General features: G+C 40.7%; 1 long non-coding RNA gene across 1 annotated transcript; it reads left to right on the top strand.

Moving 5' to 3' along the window:
- The first annotated feature begins 417 nt into the window (after positions 1-417).
- On the top strand, positions 418-22,241 carry LOC103092341 (uncharacterized). The gene is made up of 3 exons (XR_458140.3): positions 418-650; positions 21,492-21,585; positions 22,016-22,241. It is a non-coding gene; the product is annotated as an uncharacterized LOC103092341 (long non-coding RNA).
- Positions 22,242-24,696: the final 2,455 nt, after the last annotated feature.

Below are 24,696 nucleotides of genomic sequence, written 5' to 3'. Positions count from 1 at the left end.
TTATTTTAAAGGAAAAGAAAAATGATGGACCAGCTGAGCAAGAGGAAGGCTCTGAAGCAGCCAATTCCTGCCAAAATGCCATGTATCATTTTATTCTTTAATGAGAGTCGGGTGATTTTCATTTTTTTCCCCTTGTTCCAGCACTAACAAGGTGGCTCTCACTGCAAAGCCTTAGCCTAATGTTTCCCTGAGCAAAGGCTGGCGGGAGGCCTCTCTGAACAGGTATCAGCCTTGATTATCCACAGATTTTCTGCCAAAGGGGTTTCCATTTATCTTCATCACTGTTTCAATCTGCAGTCCTTAGTGGAGGCAGCCACCACCGAGCACCCCCTCTTTCATCCTCCCTCCCCCAAGAACTCGGTCACCTGGCAGCCAGCTCATCTGTTGTCTCTGATTCCTAATTCCATTCATATTCCGCAGGGGGACTCTTTCCAGCTTGCTTCCCCAAGGCTTGGCGAGGGGCCCTCACAGCCGCCCCCTCCTATCCCCTGACTCTTGAGGGAGGGCCATTCCCTCGCTGTGCGACCTTGGTTGGGCAATGAAATGGTTGGACTAGGTGATCTCGAAAGTCCCTTCCAGTCCTCGCTTCTCTGCTACTCTCGTTTTTAAAAAGGAATAAGAACAGCTCCCACCTCTCCAGTACTTTTAAGGTTTGTAAAACATTCCCCTTGCAAACCCCCTGCATGGTAGAAAATTGGATGAGCTTGATTTCCATGTTACTCCAAACTGGAACAGCTCTGTGATCTCTGCCACGCAGCCGTCCCCTCCAACACTGCACAACCCAGCCTCTCCCGGCTTCCTCTTAGTATGGGGCTCTTGTCCACATCCTTCCCGAATTTCACCACCCAAGATCCATCCAATGGGCTAGCAGCCTTCCTCATTTTCTTTTCATGTTTCCTGACCTTCCACTGGAACACCAAGGCTGGTTATCTCCAACTTTGGTCATATCACAAATATGTGTCAGAATCTAACTAAACCAGAGAAAGAGCATTATGAGTGTAAAATGTATAATTTTGATGACATTAAACTAAAAAGGGTTTGCACAAACAAAACAAAAGTAGCCAGGAGTAAAAGGAAAGCAGAAGACTAGGTGGGGTAGGGAAGGAGTGGTGAATTGTACAAGTTTCTCTGATAAAATCTCATTTATCAAATATATCAAGAATTGAGTCAGATTTATAAGAATATAAGTCATTCCCCAATAAATAAATGGTCAATATGAAGAGGCAGTTTTCAGATAAAGAAATCAAAGCTCTCTAAAGGCATATGAAGAAATGCTCTAAATCACTATTGATTAGAAATATGTACATTAAAACAACTCTAAGGTATCACTGCACACTTAACAGTTTGACTAATATGACAGAAAAGAAAATGGCAAATGTCTGAGAAAATTGGGATACTCATGCATTGTTGGTAGAATAGTGAGCTGATCCAACAATTCTGGGAAATAATTTAGAACTACATCTGAAGGGCTATAAAACTGTGTATTGTCAGAGTTAAAATGGTTGGCGCCATAAACTGTAATAATTAAAATAGTGGAAGACAAATTGTGACTGCAGAAAATATGGTTTCAAGACAGTGTCTTGTTTTAAATCAAATATAAGGTGGTCACCAGGGAAATATTCCCAATTATGAAAATATACCCAAGTCAACTGGGTTTTATAGAGATTTTAATTAATACAAATGAGGAATTAAAGAGAGAAAAAAGGAAATAATGAGAAAAGGATAGGCCGGCCCAGGACAGCCCTGGCCAACCCAGGCCTAAGCCTTAAGAGAAAGATCAGTCAGTCCTTAATCACTCACCACAAGATCTGTCTAAGCAAGGATTCTAGTGTTCAGAGAGACACCAGGCCAGCTCCATCTCAGATGACTCCACCAGCTCAATGCCTGAATCTGAAAATGCCTCTCTGAATGTATCTGAGCTCCTATTTAAAGGGAATTTTCTCCTATGTCACCTCCCCTAAGTCCTTATATCTACCAATCACAGTAGACATTTTTCAAAGGACAGACCATTCTTAGTTCACACCTGAGTAGACTAATCTTTTGAGTAATTCACACATGAGTAGACTAGAATCTCTGAGTAAGTTTCTCACCTCTTTGCCCCTTGTAAGTTCACAAGTTGCCTGACCTTTATAGGTACTTAGCACCCTTTTGTATTAGTCCTAAAATAGGCATGGCTTAAAGAACTTTTTGTCTTACTATAAGTATGGGTTTAAGTACTTTTCATTGTTTAGCAAAGAGTTTACAACTTTATCTTCCCCTAGGGCAGACTTAAGTAGGGGTGGAGTAGAGGTCTCACATTCCTAATCTAAGTAGAGTTCTCATATTCCTGATCTAAGTACCTTCACTGCCCAAACGGAGAATAGTCCCAATGGGGAATGGTCCCAATGGGGAATAGTCTTCACCCAACCTTATGAAGTAGGGTCTGAGAATTTTTTTAAGGTTCACAATCCCCCCTGATGATCATTGGGACACTAGTCTCCCCATTGATCATTTAACATAATCATCTTGTAGTCCTAAACGTACTTCTAACTATAGATATATACAATATTCAATTTTCTAAGAGAAAATTAGAATAGTGAGGGAGGAATAGAAAAGAAAGAAAGCAAAACCAATGTTTTGCTAGGCGCATTGATAGAAAGCCAAATTAGGGGCAGTCCCTTTTGGCATAAATGTGTACATTTACAATAAATGTTCAATCAAAGTTCAGTTCAATCAACCATATCCAAAGTTCATTCTTGATCTTCTTGATGAAGTGTAGGTTTTCTGGCATCTTTCTGCAACAATTCATTCTCTGGATTTAGGAGTTTCAAGCTTCTTTCTTAAAGATCTTTTCTCGAACAAAATCAAAATCTTAGATTTTTATAAAATACAATCTCAAACAAAAAATCAAAATTCTTAGATTTTAAATTAAAATACAGTATTCCCCTTGATTCAACAATACCACTACTAGTTTTGTATCCCAAAAAGATTTTTTAAAAAAACCTTACCTTCCATTTTAGAATCAATATTGTGTATTGGTTCCAAGGCAGAAGAGCGGTAAGGGATAGGCAATGGGGGTCAAGTGACTTGCCCAGGGTCACACAGCTAGGAAGTGGCTGAGGTCAGATTTGAACCCAGGACCTCCCATCTCTAGGCCTGACTCTCAAACCACTGAGCTACCCAGCTGCCTTCCCCCACAAGAGATTTTTTTAAAAAGAAGGAAAGGGTTTATAAGTACAAAATTATTTATGGCAACTGGGTCCTGACAAAGAATTAGAAATTTAGGGGATGCCCATCAATTGAAGAATGACTGAACAAGTTGTGGTATAGGATTGTGATGAAATACTATTATACTACAAGCAGAAGATACTAGGTAGCTCAGTGGATAGAATGCCAGGTCTGGAGACAGGAGGTCCTGGGTTCAAATCTAGCCTCAGATACTTCCTAGCTGGATGATTCTGGGCAAGTCACTTAAACCTAATTGCCTAACTCTTACTGCTCTTCTGCCTAGAATTCATACTTATGTTGGATCTAAGACAAAAGGTAAGGGTTTAAAAAAAGAAAAAAGAAATGACAAACAGGATGATTTCATAAAAACCTAGAATTACATGAACTGATGCAAAGTGAGCAGAACCAGAACACTGGACACAGTAACAGCTACACTATCCAATGATTAACTGTGAATGACGTAGCTATTCTCAGTAATACAGTGATCCAAGATAATTCTGAAGGACTTATGATTTTAAAAAATGCTGTCGACCCCCAAAGAATAATTGGAGTCTGAATGCAGATTGAAACATATTATTTTTTACTTTTTGGGGGTGGGGGTAGCCTGTGTTCTTTTCTTTCAACATGATTAATATGGAAATATGTCCTGCTTGATTACACATGTATAACCTATATCATTTCACTTGCCATCTCAGGAAGGGGGAGGGAAGGAAAAGATAGAGAAAATTTTTGAATTCAAAATTCTTTTTTTTTTATTTTGTGGTAAGTTGTTTTTTAATTTTATAATATTTTATTTGATCATTTCCAAGTATTATTCATTAAAGACAAAGATCATTTTCTTTTCGTCTCCCCCCACCACCCCCCCCCCCCGTAGCCAATGCGTGATTCCACTGGGTATTACATGTGTTCTATTCAAAATTCTTTTAACTGAATGTTAAATGTTTTTACATGTACTTGGGGGGGGGATAATTTTTTAAGAGAAAAAAAGTATCAGTCAGAGCTCAAAAATCAAGTCTTTCTAATTCCAAATTCAGTCCTTTTTTCCATGATATCTCTGACAAATACACTGAGGAGGTACTTGTTAAATTGAATTGAAAATGTTCCTCCAATGAGACTAACAATAATGTTCAGACCCTTTCGTAAATCCTGAAACAATAAACTATGGAAGGGTCCTCAGAGGTGGTAGAGCCTTGTCTAATAGAGCCTTAATAGTCTTCATTCCTTCCCAGTATAACCTAGATTAATGTAATAGAAAGTATTCTGGGCTTGGAATTAAGAAATGTGAGTTTGAATGCCAATTCTGATATTTGTTAGTTGGCAGTAAAGGGCAAGTCACTTCCATTCTTCAAGACGTGGTTTCCCCATCTGCAAAATGATTTGAGTGGGGGAAGCCAAGTTGGCAGAGAGGAAAGCAATAATGCAGTGAACTACCCTCCAAAAAACTCCTCCAAACAGATCTAGAAAAGGCACCAGACTGAATCCTCATGGGAACATTCTGAAAAAGTCACAGTGAGACCTTTGTCTAGCCCAGGTCATGTTAGGGAAAGGCCGGGAAGACAGAGGGCACAGGCACACTGCTTTCCCCAGAGCACTGCAGCTCCCAGGGATAGGCTGAACACCAAGGCAACTCAGTTCCAGGTCACAAATCCAGGGCAGAAAAAGGGGACTTGCACAAAGGGGTAAATTTTAGTACCCTAGTAAGGTGGGGGAGTATGGGGAAGGAGGGAAGAGTAGGATTAGGCTGTTTGGGGAAAAAGGAGAAAATTTGGAAGCTAGTATGATGTAGTGATTCAGACCTGGGTTTTACTTCTATATCTGCCCCAGCCATCAAAAGAATAGTTAAGGTAAGAGTCCCAGACCAAAGGGGAGCCAATAATTTATATCTCTGAACCAACAGACCTTGCGAATTGGCAGTTACAGAAGTCCAGCAGCAATCTACTGCTACTCCAACCTAAACCCAGATCAGGAACCTACAGGGTCAGATCAAGGGGGTAGCAAGCAATTTTTGCCCTGAATCAGACCACTTTGGGAGCACTGAAAACTTGCAATTCTCCAGCCTGTTCCTGAGTACCTCAAGAAAGCAGCAGGAGGACTAGCCCAGACCTCTCCCCCAGAAATATGGCAGAGTCCAGTTCAAATATGAAATCCAAAATCACAACTTGGGCTGGAAAACGGAGAAACAAAAAAAAGAACCTGCCATAATAAGCTATTACAGTGGCAGGAATGCCGAAGGAAAAAAGAGAAGAGAATGACTGCAAAACACAAAATGGGCTCAACTAGAATTCCTGGAAGAAATATAGCAAGGGTCTTAATTAAAAAAAAAAAAAGTCTTAGGAAGAGTTTTAAAATATTTTTATAAATAGAATGAAAACACTTGAGTGAAAAAGTGTGGGGGGGGAGGGAATGAGAGCTATGGAAGAAAGAATTAGAAAGGGAAATAACAGCTTGTTACAAAAGATTAACAAACCTTACTCAAACAACAAACTCCCTAAAAATTAGAATGGATCAAATAGAAGCCAATGACTCCATGATGCAAAAAATATAATAATTCTCCTCTTTTCCTCTTAAAGCTAATCCATGAAATTTATTCTATCCCTTAACTACATTCCTTTAACTTGAAAGGCTGAAGAAATAATAACTGACTTGGAAAACAATTGAAAGGGAACAAAATTAGGAATCATTGGACTATCTGAAAACCATGACCAAAAAAAAGAACCTAAATATCCTATTTCAAGAAATCTTTTTTTAATTGCCTAGATCTCTTAGAACCAGATGAAAAAATAAAAAGAAACCACTAATCAACTCCTGAGAGAACTCCAAAATGAAAATTCCCAGGAATATCATAACTAAAATCCAAACCTTCCAGGTCAAAAGGGAAAAAATGCAACAAACAAAATGAAAAAAATTCAAGAACTAAGGAGTGATAGTGTAAAGGTTAAAATTATGGCTGAGACTGAATGTAATAATTATTTTGGTTGCCAAGGATTTTATTTATAAAATCCTAATGAAAACCCCAAGTCAGCTGGAAATGTTATGGTGATTTAATTGATAGTGGAGGAGATTAAGGGGAAGGAAAAAGGAAAGGGTAGGTTTTCTCCCCCTACCCCCCACCCCAGCCTGGCTAGTACCGAGTGGGGAGATTAGGAAATAAGGTTTTGGAGTATGAAGGAGGAAGGAGTCAGCTTGAACTCCAAAAAGGAAAGGACTAAGCCAAGATCCCCAAACCTGAAATCAGGTCCAGGGCAAACTCACTGCCAAACCCAAACAAAATAACTGCCACCACTCCAAGATTGTCAGAACACCTAGCAAGCTGCCAGCCAGAGTAGCCTCTCCAGGGAAAGAAGAAGAGAGAGGAAGTGATGTGCTTTATATAGACAGTTTTATGTCATTTTCCTGCGTCTCATCTGTACCAATGATAGCTTAGCTTGACTTAGGACAGCCCAAGGGTCTGTCTGCTTTTTCTGCACATGTCTGTTGAAGGCCATTTCCTCAGATAAATAAATCTTGAGTTTTGGTGCAGACCTTCCTAATCTTATTAAGCTAAGGAGGGTTGAGAAATGCAGGGTTCCCAAGACCTGATTCTGTTAGTCCAAGTATCCCTATTGTTATTGATTAGGAAATAGCTAAATCAGATCTTCTAAAGTACAGTCTGATTAGGGTGGAATAGTTTTAAAATTCACAATAGTCAGGATCACACACAATTAATTTAATAGCCACTGCTTTAAAGAAGTGGCAAGCTTAGAATATGATATTCCAGAAGGCAAAGGAAATAGACTTGCAGCCAAGAATAACTTATCCAGCAAAATAGTATAATGCTATGTTGGAAATGGTCATTTAATGAAATGGAGGATTTCCAAGCACTCCTAATGAAAAAATCAGAGCTGCAGAGAAATTTTGAAGTTCAGACAACAATAGTAAAGAAAAGCTTTAAAAAGTTAATGTGGGGGGGCAGCTGGATGGCTCAGTGGATTGAGAGTCAGGCCTAGAGATGGGAGGTCAGTCCTGGGTTCAAATTTGGCCTCAGACACTTCCTAGCTGTGTGACCCTAGGCAAGTCACTTAACCCCCCATTGCCTAGCCCTTTCCACTCTTCTGCCTTGGAGCCAATACACAGTATATTGACTCCAAGAGGGAAGGTAAGCTCTTTAAAAAAAAAAGTTAATGTGGGCAGCACAGATATGGAAATGAGAGGTTTGGGGTTCTAATCTGACCTCAGATGCTTCCTGGCTTCCTGGGCAAATCATTTAACCCCAATTGCTTAGCCTTTATTATGCTTCTGCCTTGGAACCAATACTAAATATCAATTCCACGGCAGAAGTTAAGCATTAGGAGGCAAAGTCAAGATGGCGGCATAGAGGCAGCAGAAATTCAGACCTCTGAAAACCCTTCCTCACCAATTATAAACCAAATGCTCCTAGGGGACTGAAAACCAAACCTAACAACAGGACAGAGCCAAGGAACACTCCTGCTACACTCAACTTAAAAGGTATGCCTCCAAAAAGCCTGAATTGGAGAACACTCTAATTTAAGGGGAAGGAAAAAGAAATGTCTCAGGATCCCTCTCCCACCTAGAACACTGAGCCTCCAGCAGTGACTGGAATCTCTCAGTGGGCAAGAGTGCTAGTCTGGAAGGAGTACCTTGTGAACAAAGCTGTGCCAGGCTCAGGGCTCTGAACACAGGCAGTGGGGAAGTAGTTGGAGAAGAAGGGCAGAGCAGGCAGCCTAGACACAGCCTAGACACTCTATATTCCCCTCCTCCCCTCTCCCAACCCCACCCCCGCTTTCTGGAGGTTTTGGCTTCAGGGCACACCTAGCTCTGCAAGTTCAACTCCAGCTGGGTTTAATCTTATCAGACTTTCAGAAGGCAGGGAAGCTCAAGTTCCAACACCCCTCCCCCACAGACTGCTCTGAGAGCTTTGCTAAGCTCCAAGGGTAAAGGCTGACAGAAAAGCCCAAACCCAAAGATCCAACACATAATGAGAGAAGCAAGAGTGCAGGCAGCTAGGGGGGGCGGGGGGAGGGAAGAAGGAGAAAATATGAGTAAACAACAGAAAAAGAAAAAAGAAATTACAATCGACAGCTTCTATCCAGGCAATGAACAAAGAGCAATTGTAACAGAGGAGAATCAAGGTACACCAAGAAAAAACACAGAAACTCTAGCGAATTGGACACAGACTTTGGAAGAACTCTAAATACAATTCAAAACACAATTAAGACAGGCTGAAGACAACTGGGAAAAGAACTTAAAAAGCAAGATAAATCATCTGGAAACAGAGAATAGTGTCTTGAAAGCCAAAATTAATCAGCTTGAAAATGAGGCAAAGGAAATGAAAGATTAGAAGAAGGATGACCAAAAATCCAGGGATGAAATTCAGTCTTTAAAAACCAGAATACAACAATTAGAAGCAAGCAACTTCACAAGGCAGCAGGAAACTATAAAACAAAATCAAAAGAATGAAAAAATTGAGGAAAATATAAAACACCTTATTCACAAAACAGAAGATTTAGAAATTTGTTGCAGGAGAGACAACTTAAGAATCATTGGTCTACCAAAAGACCACAACAAAAGAAAAGGTCTGGACATCATTCTACAGGAAATTATCAAAGAAAACTGCCCCCAACATTCTAGAACAAGAGGGAAAAGTGGAGATTGAAAGAATTCACAGATCACCTCCAGTACTTAATCCCAAACTGACAACACCCAGGAATATTATAGCCAAATTCAAGAACTACCAGACCCCAAGGAAAAAATATTACAAGCTGCTAAGAAGCCATTTAGATACCATGGAACTACAGTGAGGATAACACAAGATCTGGCTGCATCTACACTGAAGGACTGAAAGGCATGGAATATGATATTCCGGAAAGCAAGAGAATGAAGTCTACAACCAAAAATCAACTACCCAGCAAAACTGACTATATTCTTACAGGGGAAAGTATGGCCATTTAATAAAATAAGAAAATTCCAAGCATTTGTAAAGACTAGACCTGAAAAGAAAATTTGATGCCCAAACACAGAACCCAAGAGATTCATCAAAAGGTAATTAAGAAAGGGTGAAAAAAGAAAAACAAAACAAAATTTTAAAAAAAAACTGTTTTAAAAGGACCCAGTAAGTTAAAATATGTACCCTATAAGAAAAGAGGATATTGGTAACTCTTTAAATTGTTATTATCACCTGCATAGCTAGAAGAATTATACTTAGAGGGAACAGTGACAAACTGCATAGGAAAAAATGTCAAGACATAAATATGTATATAGATATATGTATGCATAAATATATATATATATATATACATACACAACTAGAGTTTTAAAAAGAGGTTAATACTAAGAAAAATGGGAAAAGAAACAAAATAGGGTAAATTTATATGTCACAAAGAAACGCATGGTGGGAGTGGGGGAGAACATCAGTACACTGGAAAGGTAAAGAGGTTGGAGATAGGAAATACTCAATTCTTACGTGCATTGAAATTGCCTCAAAGGGGGAAGAGCAATCAAATACATTGGGACAGAGAATTTATTTGAACCCTATCAGGAAATAGATGGGTAACAAACAGGCTGGTGGGGAGGAAAGCAATACAAGGGAGGGAGAAGGTGGGGGTAGTTTAAAAAGACTGTAAGAAAGTAAGAGGGGAATAAGAAGGGAGGTGGGTAGAAAGGGAAGTAAAATAAGGGTGGGAATTAAGGATACCAATTAAAAACAAAACACTGGTGTAGAAGGAAATAGTGAAAGAAGAAAGGGCAGGACTAGGAGTGGAAATCAAAATGCTGGGAAATACATAGCAGGTAATCATAACTCTGAATGTAAATGGAATGAACTCACCCATAAAACACAAGTAAATAGCAGAGTGGATTAGAAACCAAAACCCTACCATATGCTGTCAACAAGAAACTCACAAAAGGAAGGTAGACACACATAGGGTAAAAGTAAGAGGATGGAGCCAAATTTATTGGGCATCAACTGATAAAAAGAAGGCAGGAGTCTCAATCATGTTATCTGACAAAGCCAAAGTAAAAAGAGATCTAGTCAAAAGAGATGGGGAAGGTAATTACATCCTGATAAAAGGCAGTATAGACAATGAGTAAATATCAGCACTCAACATGTATGCACCAAACGGCATAGTATCCAGATTTCTGAAGGAGAAACTAGTGGAGCAGTTATATTTATTGGGAGAGATGGGAAGGATAGGAAAACTGGGGATAATGTGAGGTTTGTAGCAGGGTATGGAGGAGTTGAGGAGAGAGAGGGAATATTGCTCCATGAGGCAAAGGAGAGAGATGCCCCCTGCTGAGAGGAAGCAGCAGGGATCCAATAAGGACTGTTTGTCCTGGAATGACTGAACTGAAGTTCAGCTCCCTCTATGACCAGAAAAGATAGTCCACTTATCTGACTGTGAATTTAAATAATATAAAGTTTAATAACCAGTTGGGATTGGAGTTTTTTCCTTAGCTTCAGAGTTGAGGCCAGGCCCTAGAGGCTGGTAGAGGGTTTCTCCCATTCCCATCTACTCTATATCAGTCCTGCTTAGTCTAATTCAGAATCTTAGCAGTAGACAGAAAGCAAACAAGAACAGTTCTGACCTTCAGAAGTGATTGGGCCTAAATCTTTGGGCTAAACCAAGAAGAGGCACACTACTCCAGACTAGGCTGAACCATCTCCTCTCTCTTCCCACACCAGGAAGGAACTCCAAACCCAGCAGGAAGTGTTGTCACAAGACCCAACTGCCACTCCTAGTTTCCCCTTCCCCCATAAACTCTGTCTTGTTTCCTTTCCACAGAGCTCAAGGATAAAATAGATAGAAAAACTATACTAGTGGGAGACCTTAACCTTCCTCTATCAGAACTCGATAAATCAAACCAAAAAATAAATAAGAAAGAGGTAAGAGAAGTGAATGAAATCTTAGAAAAATTAGACTTAGTAGATATGTGGAGAAAAATAAATAGGGACAAAAAGGAATACACCTTCTTTTCAGCAGTACATGGTACATTCACGAAGATTGACCATGTACTAGGACATAAAAACATTACAAACAAGTGCAAAAGAGCAGAAATAATAAATGCAACCTTCTCAGATCACAATGCAATGAAAATAATAATTAGTAAGGGTACATGGAGAGGCAAATCAAAAATTAATTGGATGTTAAACAATATGATTCTCAAAAACCACTCTGCTATTCGCTTGTGTTTTATGGGTGAGTTCATTCCATTCACATTCAGAGTTATGATTACTAGCTGTGTATTTCCCAGCATTTTGATTTCTACTCCTGGTCCTGCCTTTTCTTCTTTCACTATTTCCTTCTATACCAATGTTTGTTTATAGTCAGTCCCCCTACTCCCCCCCCCACTTATTTTACTTCCATTTCTAGCCCCCTCCCTTCTTATTCCCTCCCTTCTTTTCCCCTGTAGTCTTTTTAAAATCCCCCCCGCCCTCTCCCTCCCTTGTACTGCTTCCCTCCCCACCAGTCCGCTTTTTACCCTTCTACTCCACTATAGGGAGCAGATCTATTCTCTTCCCCAATGGATTGGATTGTTCTTCCCTCTTTGGATCAGTTTCAACCTACATAAGAGTTGAGTATTTCCTATCTCCAACCTCTTTACCCTTCCAGTGTATCAATGTTCTCCCCCCTCCCGCCATGAGCTTCTTTATGACATATAAATTTACCCCCTTTGTTTCTTTTCCCATTTCTTTTAGTCATAACCTCTTTTTTTAGCTCTAGTCATGTATATATATATATATATATATATATACACATACACATGTATATGTATTTATGCATGCATATATCTATATACCTATTTATGTCTTGTCCTTTCATCCTATACAGTTTGTCACTGTTCCCTCTGAGTGTAATTCTTCTAGCTGCTCAGGTGATAGCAACAGTTTTTAAGAGTTACCAATGACCTCTTTTCTTATAGGGATACATATCATTTTAACTTGAGTCTCTTAAAAATTTTTTGTTGTTGTTTTGTTTGTTTTCCCCCCTCTTTTTTAATTACCTTTTGATGATTCTCTTGAGTTCTGTGGTTGGACATCGAATTTTCTGTTCAGGTCTGGTCTTTTATTTATGAATGCTTGGAACTCTTCTGTTGTGTTGAATGACCATACTTTCCCCTGTAAGAATATAGTCAGTTTTGAAGGGTATTTTATTCTTGGTTGTAGACCTAGTTCCCTTGCTTTCAAGAATATGGTATTCCATGCCTCCTTTCGGTCCTTCAATGTGGATGCAGCCAGATCCTGTGTTAACCTCACCATGTTTCCATGTTATCTGAATGGCTTCTTCTTGGCAGCTTGTAATATCTTTTCTTTCATCTGATTGTTTTTGAATTTGGCTATAACATTTCTTGGTGTTGTCAGCTGGGGATTAAATACAGGGGGTGATCTGTGGATTCTTTCAATCTCCACTTTCCCCTCTTGTTCTAGGATCTCGGGACAGTTTTCCTGGATAATTTCCTCTAGTATTATGTCCAGGCTTTTTCTTTTGTCATGGTCTTCTGGTAGTCCAATTATTCTTAAATTGTCTCTTCTTGAACGATTTTCTAAATCATCTGTTTTGTGAATGAGATGCTTCACATTTTCCTCAATTTTTTCATTCTTTTTGTTTTGTTTTATAGTGTCCTACTGCCTTGTGAGGTCACTTAATTCCATTTGTTGTATTCTGGTTCTTAAAAATTGGATTTCCTCTCTGGCTTTTTAGTCATCCTTTTCCTTCTGGTCTGATTTTCTTTGAAGATCATCTTTCATCCTCTTTACCTCATCTTTCATCTCCTTTGCCTCATCTTTCATCTCCTTTGCCTCATTTTCCAGCTGGTTGATTTTGGCTTTCAAGACACTATTTTCTCGTTTTAGTTCAAGTGCCTCTCTTTCCAGATGACTTATCTTAATTTTTAAGTTCTTTTCCCAATTGTCTTCAGGCTCTCTTAGTTGTGTTTTGAGTTCTTCCACAGCCTGTATCCAATTCGCTGGGATTTCTGGTTTATCGTTTGCTGATCTCTCCCCCTCTGTTCCATTTGCTGAGTAGTAGCTATCTATTGTAGTTTCTTTCTTCTTTTTCTGTTGTTTGCTCAAATTCACCCCTTCTTTACTCCCCGTATTTGTCTGTGCTCTTGTTCCTCTCATTTTTTTGTTTTTGGGGCACTTCTATCAGTCTCCCCTCTTGGAGCTTTAATAGAAGATCTCTTGGTGTAGTCTCTGGGGGAGGGTTGTTGGGGGTTTGAGCTTCCCTGTCCTCTGGAGGCTTTTGATTGGCTTGTGGTCCAGCAGTCAATGAGGATGGGTGGGGAGCCTGGGCTTCCCTGTGTTCTGGAGACTTTTGATGGGATTAAGTTTAGCTTGGTTGGGCTGGGTTTGCTCTGAGTTCTAAACTTCCTAGATGGCTGGAGCAAATATGGAGGATCTCCAAAGCTCTGGCCAGGCTGCCAGGTCTATGCTCCTTCTAGGCTGCCATCTTGACTCCGCCTCTAGGTTTCTGTTCTTTCAGAAGACCCTGCTCTCTAAGGGGGGAGGGGTCGTGGCCTCCCTGGGCTCTGAGAGTTCCTGATGGGATTAGGTTCAGCTGGTGAGCCCTGAAGCAAAACAAAACAAAACAAAACAAAAACAAAAACAAAAAAAACCTTCTTCTCTACAGTCTGTGTTGAGTGCCCTGAGACTAGCCCAGGTTACTTTCAAGGAATGCCCTTTGGAGCAACCCCTTTGCTGGCCCTGAGGTTTTTGTTCTTTCCAAAGACCCTGCTCTCTAAGGGGGGGAGGGGTCCTGGCCTCCCTGGGTTCTGAGGGCTCCTGATGGGATTATGTTCATCTGGTGTGGGCCAAATGATCCCCGAACGAAAAAACCTCCTCCACAATCTGTGTTAAATGCCCGAAGACTGGCCCAGGTTGCTTTCAAGGTAAGCCCTTCAGAGTAACCCCTTTGCCGGCCCTGAGGTTTCTGTCCTTTCAGAAGCTCCGATGGCTCCTGATGGGATTGGGTTCAGCTGGTGCCCTAAACCTGGAGCCTCCCTTGAGACTCAGATGGAAGGACCCAGCCAGGGGGTTACAGGCTTCCCCCTTCTCTCTATGTTTCCCTGCCATCTGTGTTGGGCACCCCAGAGACTGGCTCAGGTTGCTTTCAAGGTGAGTCCTTCAGAATAGCCAGCCCTGAGGCCCTTTTGCCGGCCCTGAGGTTCCTGCTGCTGCCGTGGGCTCAGCACTCTGGGTTGGGGGGATGGGTCCTGGGACCTTCCTTCCTTCCTTTGACTACATCAAATTTAAAAGGTTTTGTACAAACAAAACCAATGTAACTAAAATTAGAAGGAAAGCAACAAATTGTGAAACAATCTTCATAACAAAAACCTCTGACAAAGGTCTAATTACTCAAATCTATAAAGAGCTAAACCAGTTGTACAAAAAATCAAGCCATTCTCCAATTGATAAATGGGAAAGGGACATGGATAGGCAATTTTCAGTTAAAGAAATCAAAACTACTAATAAGCACATGAAAAAGTGTTCTAAATCTCTTATAATCAGAGAGATGCAAATCAAAACAACTCTGAGGTATTACCTCACACCTAACAGATTGGCTAACATGACAGCAATACAAAGCAATGAATACTGGAGGGGATGTGGCAAAGTTGGAACATTAATGCACTGCTGGTGGAGTTGTGAATTGCTCCAACCATTCTGGAGGGCAATTTGGAACTATGCCCAAAGGGTGCTAAAAGACTGCTGGGTTTATATCCCAAAGAGATCATAAGGAAAAATACATGTACAAGAATATTAGCTGCGCTATTTGTGGTGGCAAAGTGGCTGAACAAATTGTGGTATTATTGGTGGTGGAATACTATTGTGCTCAAAGAAATAATAAACCGGAGGAATTCCATGTGAACTGGAATGACGTCCAGGAATTGATGCAGAGTGAAAGGAGCAGAACCAGGAGAACATTATACACAGAGACTGATACACTGTGGTACAATCAAATGTAATAGACTTCTCCGTTAGTGGCAATCAAGTGATACTGAACAACTTGGAGTGATCTATGAGAAAGAACACTATCCACATTCAGAGGAAAAACTGTGGGAGTAGAATTACCAAAGAAAAACAACCATTTGAGTACATGGGTCAAGGGGGATATGACTGGGGATATAGACTCTGGGTGAACATCCTAGTGTAAACATCAACAACATGGAAATAGGTTCTGATCAAGGACACATATAATACCCAGTGGAATTGTGTATCAGCTATGGGAAGAGTGGGGATAGGGGAGGGAGGGAAAGAATATGATTCTTATAACCAAAGAATAATGTTCTAAATTGACTAAATAAAATTTAAAAAATTTTAAATTAAAAAAAAATTAAAAAGAAATTGATATTCCTAAAAAAAAGAAAAGAGTGAAAGGAGAAAAGAAATATAAATAGCTCTTTCTTTGAGTTTATGAAAGGTAGAAGAGAACAAGATGATAAATTTAAGGTATGGTAGAATCAACAAAGTAAAGCTATATATACTATGACATTTGGTAAAGGACACTAGATTCAAGTCAGCATCTTTTCTGCAATTTATAATCTAAGGGAGTTATGTCATATAGTTATCAAAATTGCTTGGGCCCACAAAACTCCTAAGTGTAGATAGAACCAGATTAAAATATTATTGAGAAATGTTTAACAGAATCAATTAAAATACAATTATATAGAGATAGTTAACTTGGGATTTTCTAAGTCATTATTTCTTTTTACATCAATTACACATAATAAATTTCCAAACAAGTTTTCCCAAGTTATATGATCAAACTTACCTCCCTTCCTCCTTCCCTTCCCCATCCCAGTGGAAGCAAGTGATTTGATCTGGGCTATACATGTATTATCATAAAAATATATTTATTTTTATTTTATATAATTCATGTAATACTTTTTTTAATTTTTGTAAGTAATATTACAAAACCAAAACTCAAAAACATCCATCTAAATAAACTATTAAAAAATTCTATGCTTTTGAAAATTAAAAAGGTAAACATTAAAAAAAGTTAATATGAATGAACAATGATAAAAAGGCTAAGAAAGATAAACAATTTACTTTTTAAAATGGGGAAATGAAAGAATGCATACCCTTTGATCCAGCCCTACCACAGTTGAGTTTGTGCCCCAAAGAGATAATAAATTTGGGGAAATAATAAATGTATGCCCATGATGGTGAATCTATGACACACATGTCATTTTCAATGACAATGACAAAGCCACATGTGGGATCAGCAAGTATTGGGCCACCTGAGGAACCCCACATCACAACTGTGACCATGGCCATGCCCCAGCCTGGCCCAGGGAAGGGCTGCTCCATATGCTGGTCACAGGGGGTAAGGGTGGGGGAAGAGGGGCAAGCAGTGGGAGGAGGGTGCCAGGTGGCTGGGGCTTGTGGGGCTCCTATGGGGTCAGGGAGGAGGAGCACAGGCAGCAGGAGCACATAGGCAGGCATGTTAGCAGGTGGTAGCTGCTACTCTCACAGTGCCCCTGGCCAGCAGGCTAGGGTGGGACAGGATGGGGCGGGGCTGGACCTGCTGAAGCCTGGGAGGGGCTCCAGCCCATGTACAATGGAAGAGTGCCTGGAACCAATTACCAGACACTTTCAGCACCCTGAAAAACATAGCAATGGCTTTACTAACAATTTTTCCCTCTACATACTTTTGTGTGACCTTATTCTCAGCATCAAATAATATCAAAACCAACAAAAGAAACAGATTGACAGATGAAGTGAGTAGCTTTTGCTTGGGCTTGAAGAGTACAAAATACCAACCTTCAACTGAAGATTCAGCCAATGAAATTCAGCAACAAAAAGTCACTAATATTTTAAAGAATTCCTCCTCCCCCTCACTTATCTTAGTTCACAGCACCCCACACAAGTTAAATAATATCAAGACCAACAAAAGAAACTGACTGACAGATGAACAAAGAAGTCACTAAGCAGGTAAGTTAAATAATTAGTTTGGGGTTTATTAAATACAGTTATATATTACAATTATACATTTTTGTTATTTAAACTACAAATATCGCAAAATTATGGTTTTTTTCTCAAATTGACACACCACTCAAGTTATGCTCGGTTTTTTTGGCAAATTTTGACACACCAAGCTCAAAAGGTTGCCCATCACTGTATGCCCTCCGAATCCTATAATCAGGGTTTGCTAGAGAAAGTCCAATTGGGCAAGGCCTAAGAATGGTTTCATTATGTCTTGCTGATCTTAAGAAAAAGTAAAGAGAGAAGAGGAATGCTGGGAAGGGGGAACAGAAAGCAAGAGTACAGAAAATTATCTCACATAATCAGGGTGCACAAGTAAGCATCTATGAAAAAGGAGAAGGTAGGAGAGAGACTGACACTCGAAGCTTACTCTCATTTGAACTGATCAAAAGAAGAAAGAATACACATACTTTTGGCTAAAGAAATATATTTCACTTAACAAGGAAATAAGAGGGAAGAGGAAGAAAAGAAGAGGGAAAATTAGAGGGTAGGTTAAGGGAGGAGTTAGTGTTAAGAAAAACCAAATTCAAAACATATACAAAAATATTTATAGGGTTTTTTGAGGTAGTAAAGAATAGGAATCTGAAGGCGTGCCCATAAATAGAGAAGTGGATGAACAAATTAGAAATGTGATGGGATTACTATTGTACTGAATGCATCAATGTGATGGCTAAGCAGGATTCCAAAGGACTAATGATGAAACATGCTCCTCATCTCATAGAGGTAAAGGGCTCACAATGCAGAATGAGACAAATCTTTTTTTTTTAACATGAATAATGTGGATATTTGTTTTGATTAACTATACAAGTTTGTAGTGGAGTTTGTTTTTCTTTTTCTTGTATTCTTATTGGGGGAATGGAGTTTAGGGTGGGAGGATAAGAAGGCAAATCTTCAATGATTAAAACAAGGAAAGTATTTTTTTTTAATGAACAGGTACTCTGTGACTCTGAACAAGTCATTTAACCCCAATTGCTAACCCTTACCATTCTTCTGACTTAGAATTCATTTTAAGAGAGACAGTAAGAGTTTTAAAAATAATCAGGTGTAAATGTTCTCTAATATTCTCTTATAGTTTGGGGGAGCTTTTATTTTTTTTAAATCCTTACCTTTTGTAGTATTTTTTTTAACCTTCCATCTTGAAGTCAATACTGTGTTTTGGCTCCAAGGCAGAAGAGTGTTAAGGGTTAGGCAATGGGGGTCAAGTGACTTGCCCAAGGTCACACAACTAGGAAGTGGCTGAGGCCAGATTTGAGCCTAGACCTCCCATCTCTAGGCCTGGTTCTCAATCCACTGAGCTACCCAGCTGCCCCCTGTAGTATTATTTCTAAGACAGGGGAGCAGCAAGGGCTAGGCAAACAGGAAGTGTCTGAGGCTACATCCTCCTAATTCTAGGCCTGGCAATCTCACTGTGCCACCTAGCTGTCCCAATCTTTCATTTCTTTTTTTTTAACTTTTTTTTATTTTATTTAGTCAATTTAGAACATTATTCCTTGGTTATAATAATCACATTATTTCCCTCCCTCCCCTACCCCCACCCCTTCCCATAGCCGATGCACAATTCCACAGGGTTTTAAATGTGTCCTTGATCAGAACCTATGTCCATGTTGTTTATGTTTGCACTAGGATGATCATTTAGATCAGGGGTCCCCAAACTTTTTTACACAGGGGGCCAGTTCACTGTCCCTCAGACCATTGGAGGGCCAGACTATTAAAAAAACTATGAACAAATCCCTATGCACACTGCACATCATCATCACCACCACTATCCTGGGCAGCAGTATACACAGTGTGGAATCCCCTCCCCCAGATCACCTGCTCACCATGCTGAGGTCTTCCATTATGCAGCCACATAATCCTTTGCGCAGCACCTCTTTCAGTTACTCTCAGAACAAGGCACCACGCAAAGGATTATGTCACCAGAAATAGTACTGTACGTGAGCAACGCCACTTCTGGGAGTGCAGTGAGGACCAGATAAATGACCCCTGATTTAGAGTCTTTATCCCCAATCATATCCCCCTCAATCCATGTAATCAAGCAGTTGTTTTTCTTCAGTGTTTCTACTCACACAGTGTTTCCTCTGAATGTGGATAGTGTTCTTTCTCGTAGATCCCTCCAGGTTGTTCAGGGTCACTGCACTGCCACTAGTAGAGAAGTCTATTACATTCGATTGTATCTCAGTGTATCAGTCTCTGAGTACAAAGTTCTCCTGGTTCTGCTCTTCTCTGTATCAATTCCTGGAGGTCATTCCAGTTCGCATGGAATCCCTCCAGTTCATTATTCCTTTGATTCCAGTATTCCAGCACCAACCTTTCAGTTCTGAAGCCTATGATTTCTAAGATCTGTAAAATGGAATAATACTAGTTAACATGGGGGTGATCTAGTTAAAGTAGTGGAACCTAAAGAACCTTAAAAGACAGAGGACTTTTGCTCAAGACCCTGATCTGTCATTTACTATCTGTGTGACCATGGGTAAGTCACTGCCTTTGTGTCATTTGTAAAATAAAAATAAAAATCTATTGCCCAGCTGACAGATCTGTTGTGAGGAAAGCATTTTGTAAACAATAAAATGCTTAAAGAAATGGAAGTGCCCAATGTGACCACAACCAAAGGGAGAGGAGGTGAAAAAAATAAGGTGCTCATTTTTGTGATAGTTTATGAATTTCAGAATGTCTGAATTAAACCATCAGTAAATACATGAATGTATTGGGATATAATTTTGCAGAAATTAAGGATATAAGGAATTCAGGGACACATGGAAAGATCTGTTGATATTGCTGCTAAGTGAAATAAGCAAAATCTAGAAAGAAAAATTATAAAAATGACTAAAACCATGTAAATGAACAGATCACTAAAAGAACGTTACATTCCAAAAAAACTGAAAAACCAGTAATAGTCCTAGACCAGTGATGATGGCTAATCTTTTAGAGATGGAGTGCCAGGCCCCGCCCCTAACCCCACCCCTCCAGACAGAGTGCCATGTTTCACCCTTACCCATACAGAGGAGGGAGAAAATGCTCCCACTGGGCTGCTGGGTGGAAAGGCAGGTGAAGTGAAAAAATGTCATCAGGCATGGTGGAGAGGAGCAGCTCTGCCCCAGTCTCTCTGCCTTTCTAGTAAGGAACTGGGGCAAGGGGGTGGGGCTCTGTGCCCACAAAGAACACTCTGCATACTATCTTTGGCACCCATGCTATAGGTTCGTCATCACTGGCCTAGACGAAAGAATATGAAATATACTTCCTTCCTCTTGCCAATGAAACTTGGAATACTAGGTCAGCATGCTATCTAATACGGTTACGGACCCCATGTTTTTGAAGGAGGAGTAGGTGGATAGAAAAGGAAGGTGGAAGGGGGGAGAAAGGAGGGAGAGAAGATAGGAAGGAAAAACAGGGAGAAGGAAGGAAGGAAGGAAGGAAGGAAGGAAGGAAGGAAGGAAGGAAGGAAGGAAGGAAGGAAGGAAGGAAGGAAGGAAGGAAGGAAGGAAGGAAGGAAGGAAAGAACGAACAAATGAACGAACGAAGGAACAAAGGAAGGAATGGAACGAAGGAAGGGAACAAGTAACCGTGCAGGGCACAATATAGTTAATGAAGGTAGAATGAAATAGAGAGGAAGTCAGGTCATCTTTATAAAATGCCAGAAAATTCATTTGAAATCCTGGGATAACTTCAGAGTGTTTAGGGTTATACGAAGATGTTTATGAGACAGAGAGGCAATCCAAGAAGGGAAAAAATATGACCATTAATCCATTTCTCATAGAATATTATGGAACTGGGAAAAGCCTCAAGGTATCAACCCATACTAAACCTGAGCAGGAATTTCTTCTATATCCTTTCTAACAAATGACCATCTGGCTTTCAATAAAAAAAACTCCAATCAGGGAGAACTCCTGGGGTGATAAGGAACATTGGTTTGAGAATACTCAGCTCAATTCTGTCATTTAATAGCAGTGTGACCTTGGATAAATCACTTTCCCTCTCCAGGCTTTCATTTTTACAGACAAATATGGGATAATTAGTGATATTCCACCCTGTCCTACCCATCCCTAGCTGGGCTATTGTGAGGAAAATGCATGGTGAACTGTAAAGGTGTGTGAATTTTAGTTTTGCTCCACCCTGCTTAGTCTTTAGAATTCTAGCAACCAGGAATGTATACACCCCCACTTGGAGGATGGTCGATGACCACGTGTGCTAGCAAGTGACAAATCAGAAACAACTAAACTGACCCTTGGGCTGTCCAAAGCCAAGTTTAAGCCACCATTGGTACATGTAAGACACAAGAAGTGAGGTAAAGATCTGCCTTTATATTTAGCATCACTTCCTGCGAGAGGGATTTGGCCATGGAACTCAACCCTGGAGGAGCTCGAGGTGAGACCTCAGACTGCTTCCCTTCAGATGATCATGTGGTGAGTGATAAGACTGACTCCCCTTTTCCTTGGCTTTTTCTGGAGAGGCCCCTTGACTGAGGCCTCTGAACTCCTGCCTGACTCAGACCAGGCCAGAGCAGATCTTCTACTCCTTCCCTCTTTCTCCCTCATTCTTAATTTCTTCCTCTTATTGTTAATAAACCACCATAAAATTCCAAGTATTTCATTGGGATTTAGAATTGAAATCCCTGGCAACCAACTAAAATATATATTCAATCCAACCATAAAATTTAATCCTTAAGGGTGCCATAGAAATTATCATTATGTGTCTTTCCTCTCTAGGCTGCCAGTCCAATTTGATAATTCTGATCACTAGTACCAAGTTTTTCTATATTTTGAACAGACACTTGTCCTTCCTGGAACAGTTCCATTTTTATTCTTTTCTCTTCTCCATATTTATGGCTCCCAGAGGATGCCCCAAACCCTGTCCCGAGGCACTTCTTGATGGAAATCACTGCCCTGCTGCCTGCAGAATCCTTCCTGGGGACTGAATGTGTCATTTACAAACTTGGCCACAAGATGTCACCCCAGGAAAAGCCAAGGTGAAAAGCAACAAGAACTGTGTTTGGAAATAAAAATGAGAGAGGGGGAAAAACCTCAGCAACACATAATTGTTGGTCCCATTTCTCAGTTTACAAAACTGACTTAGGCAATTAGCAATTATTAGGTAGCCACTATGTGCCAAGCAAAAAGCTAGACGGCTTTGCCCCAAGCATACTGCTGCTTTGATACCCCAAAGAGACGAGTACAGAAAGGTTTCTGTTTGTGCTGGCAAAGAATTTGAAACTGAAGGAATGCCCATCAACTGGAGCATGGCTGAACATGAAAGGGACGGAATGCTTGGGCGCTATAAGAAATGATGATGCTTTCAGAAAAACCTGGAAAGGTTTGTCTGAGTTTGTGCAAAGAGAAGAGGCCAGGAGAACAATTTACACAATAATGGCAATCATCCCTGAAAAACTTAGTAACCCTGATCCTGGCACTCCCACCACAACTCCAAAGGACTCAAGATGTTTTCTACCTCTGGAGAGAAAACTAATGGGCTCCAATTGTGGATTAAAGCATGTTTTAAACATTTGGTTTAAACATCTGGGTGGCTCAGTAGATAAGAGAGCAAGGTCTAAAGATGGGAGGTTCTGGGTTCAAATTTGCTGTCAGGCACTTCCTAGCTGACTCTGTAGTAGTAGTAGTAGTAGTAGTAGTAGTAGTAGTAGTAGTAGTAGTAGTAGTAGTAGTAGTAGTAGTAGTAGTAGTAATCTCTCAGTAACCGAGGATGACGAATGTCTTTGTGTGTTTTTGTGCACAAAGACACTTGTGCATGAAGATTTAAGTGGAAAAGTCGGTGCAGAGACAGTCCCACTCTCTCGGCGTTGGAAGCCTGGGTCCAATGGCACGAAAAGTCGTTACACCTGGAGACTTCCTCAGCTGCATTGGATGGCCGTGTTGTCTTTTGTGCTCCAACACGCCCTAAGCACTCCACAGTGCTTTGCTGCGTCGCCCTCTCAGCCGTTGAACCTTCTTATTGATTTCTTCCGCCTGTTCTGCCAAAGCAGTCTTCACATGCCGGGTGAGCAAAGCCCTGGTTCACCAGGGGTCGACGACCCGATGGCTACCCTCACAAGGTTTACCCGGCCTGTCGAAGCCATTGCCCGGGGTGTGGCCGCTGCCGCATGCTAGCAGCTACAGGGAGCCACAAGTGAGAGCTGGGTGTCAGGTGGGGGTCAGAGGCTGGAGAGCTGCCCTAAGAGGGCACGACAAGCCCTCCATACCAGAGATACTACCCCTCCCTGAGCACCCCATACACCCCTATGTATGTATGGAGTGACCCATGACAAGTCACTTAACCCCCATTGCTAGCCCTTAACCACTCTTCAGCCTTAGAACCAATACATAGTGTTGATTCTAAGACAGAAGGTAAGGGTTTAAAAAAATTTTTGGTTGGGGCAGAACATGGCTAATATGGAACCATATCTTGCATGACTTTATATATGTTGTGAGTATTGTATTCCTTGCCTTCTCAATGGGTGTGCAAGGATGAAGATAATTTGAAACTGAAAATTTAATTTAAAAAACAAAATGAAAATATGTGCATGTGCATACAGATAGATAGATAGATGCCAACTTGTCACTAATAGTTTGGGGAATAAGGAAAGGTTTCATGAGGGAGATGTTTCTTCGGTTGAGGGTTTTTTATTTAAACTCTACCTTCCATCTTAGAATCAACCCTAAAAGAAGAGCAGTAAGGGCTAGGCAATGGGGGTTAAGTGACTTGCCCAGGGTCACACCACTAGGAAGTGTCTGAGGTCATATTGGAACCTAGGACCTCCCATCTCTGGGCCTGGCTCTCCATCTACTGAGCCACCCAGCTGCTCCTTATAGTTGAAGGAAACAAGGGATTCTAAAAGGCAGAGTTGAGGAGGAAATGAAGTCCAAGCATGGAAGACATCCTGGACAAAAGCATAGTAATGGGAGATATGTGACAAATAGCAAGGCCAGTTTGTTGGCTCCATAGAGCTTGTGAAGGGTTTTAATGAAATGGAAAAGCATTTATCAAGGGTTTAGCTAGTACCAAGCCCTGTGCTAAGCCCTGAGGATACAAGGAGAAGCATGAGATAGTCCCTCTTCTCAAAGAGTTCCTTCCAATTGAGGGTTTCTTGTTCAGTTCCTGGCAGATGGCAGCGATGGGAGGGGCCAGCTGGGTTGATGTCAGGATCCAGCTGACAGAGGATAACTGGGCTGAGGGGTTCTAAGGCTTAAGCAGGAAAAAGAAAAGGTCCATAGCTCCTCTTGGTGGCTGTGAGCAGCGCTGGTCCATCTCCAGTTCACTTGTTGGGAAGTAAGAACAAATGAAGATCCTGCTTCCTTAAAGCTGGAAAGGGAGCTAGAGATGGAAAAGCACTTCAAATGCCAAAAGAATTTGGCCCTGAAGAAAATAAATAAAATAAAAGCTCTGGCTTTCCCTGGTGTCTTTTTATCCACCGTCCTTCTCCATAATCAATGCATGTTCTTATTCAGTCCATGTAAGTTCATCCCTCCCCAAAGCAGTCTCCACACCCCAGAGTCGTCTGGCTGTGTGAGCAGTCCTTAGTT

The sequence above is a fragment of the Monodelphis domestica genome, chromosome 1 (assembly GCF_027887165.1).
Source record: "Monodelphis domestica isolate mMonDom1 chromosome 1, mMonDom1.pri, whole genome shotgun sequence".
Taxonomy (NCBI): domain Eukaryota; kingdom Metazoa; phylum Chordata; class Mammalia; order Didelphimorphia; family Didelphidae; genus Monodelphis; species Monodelphis domestica.
This window is presented reverse-complemented; position numbering and strand designations above follow the sequence as displayed.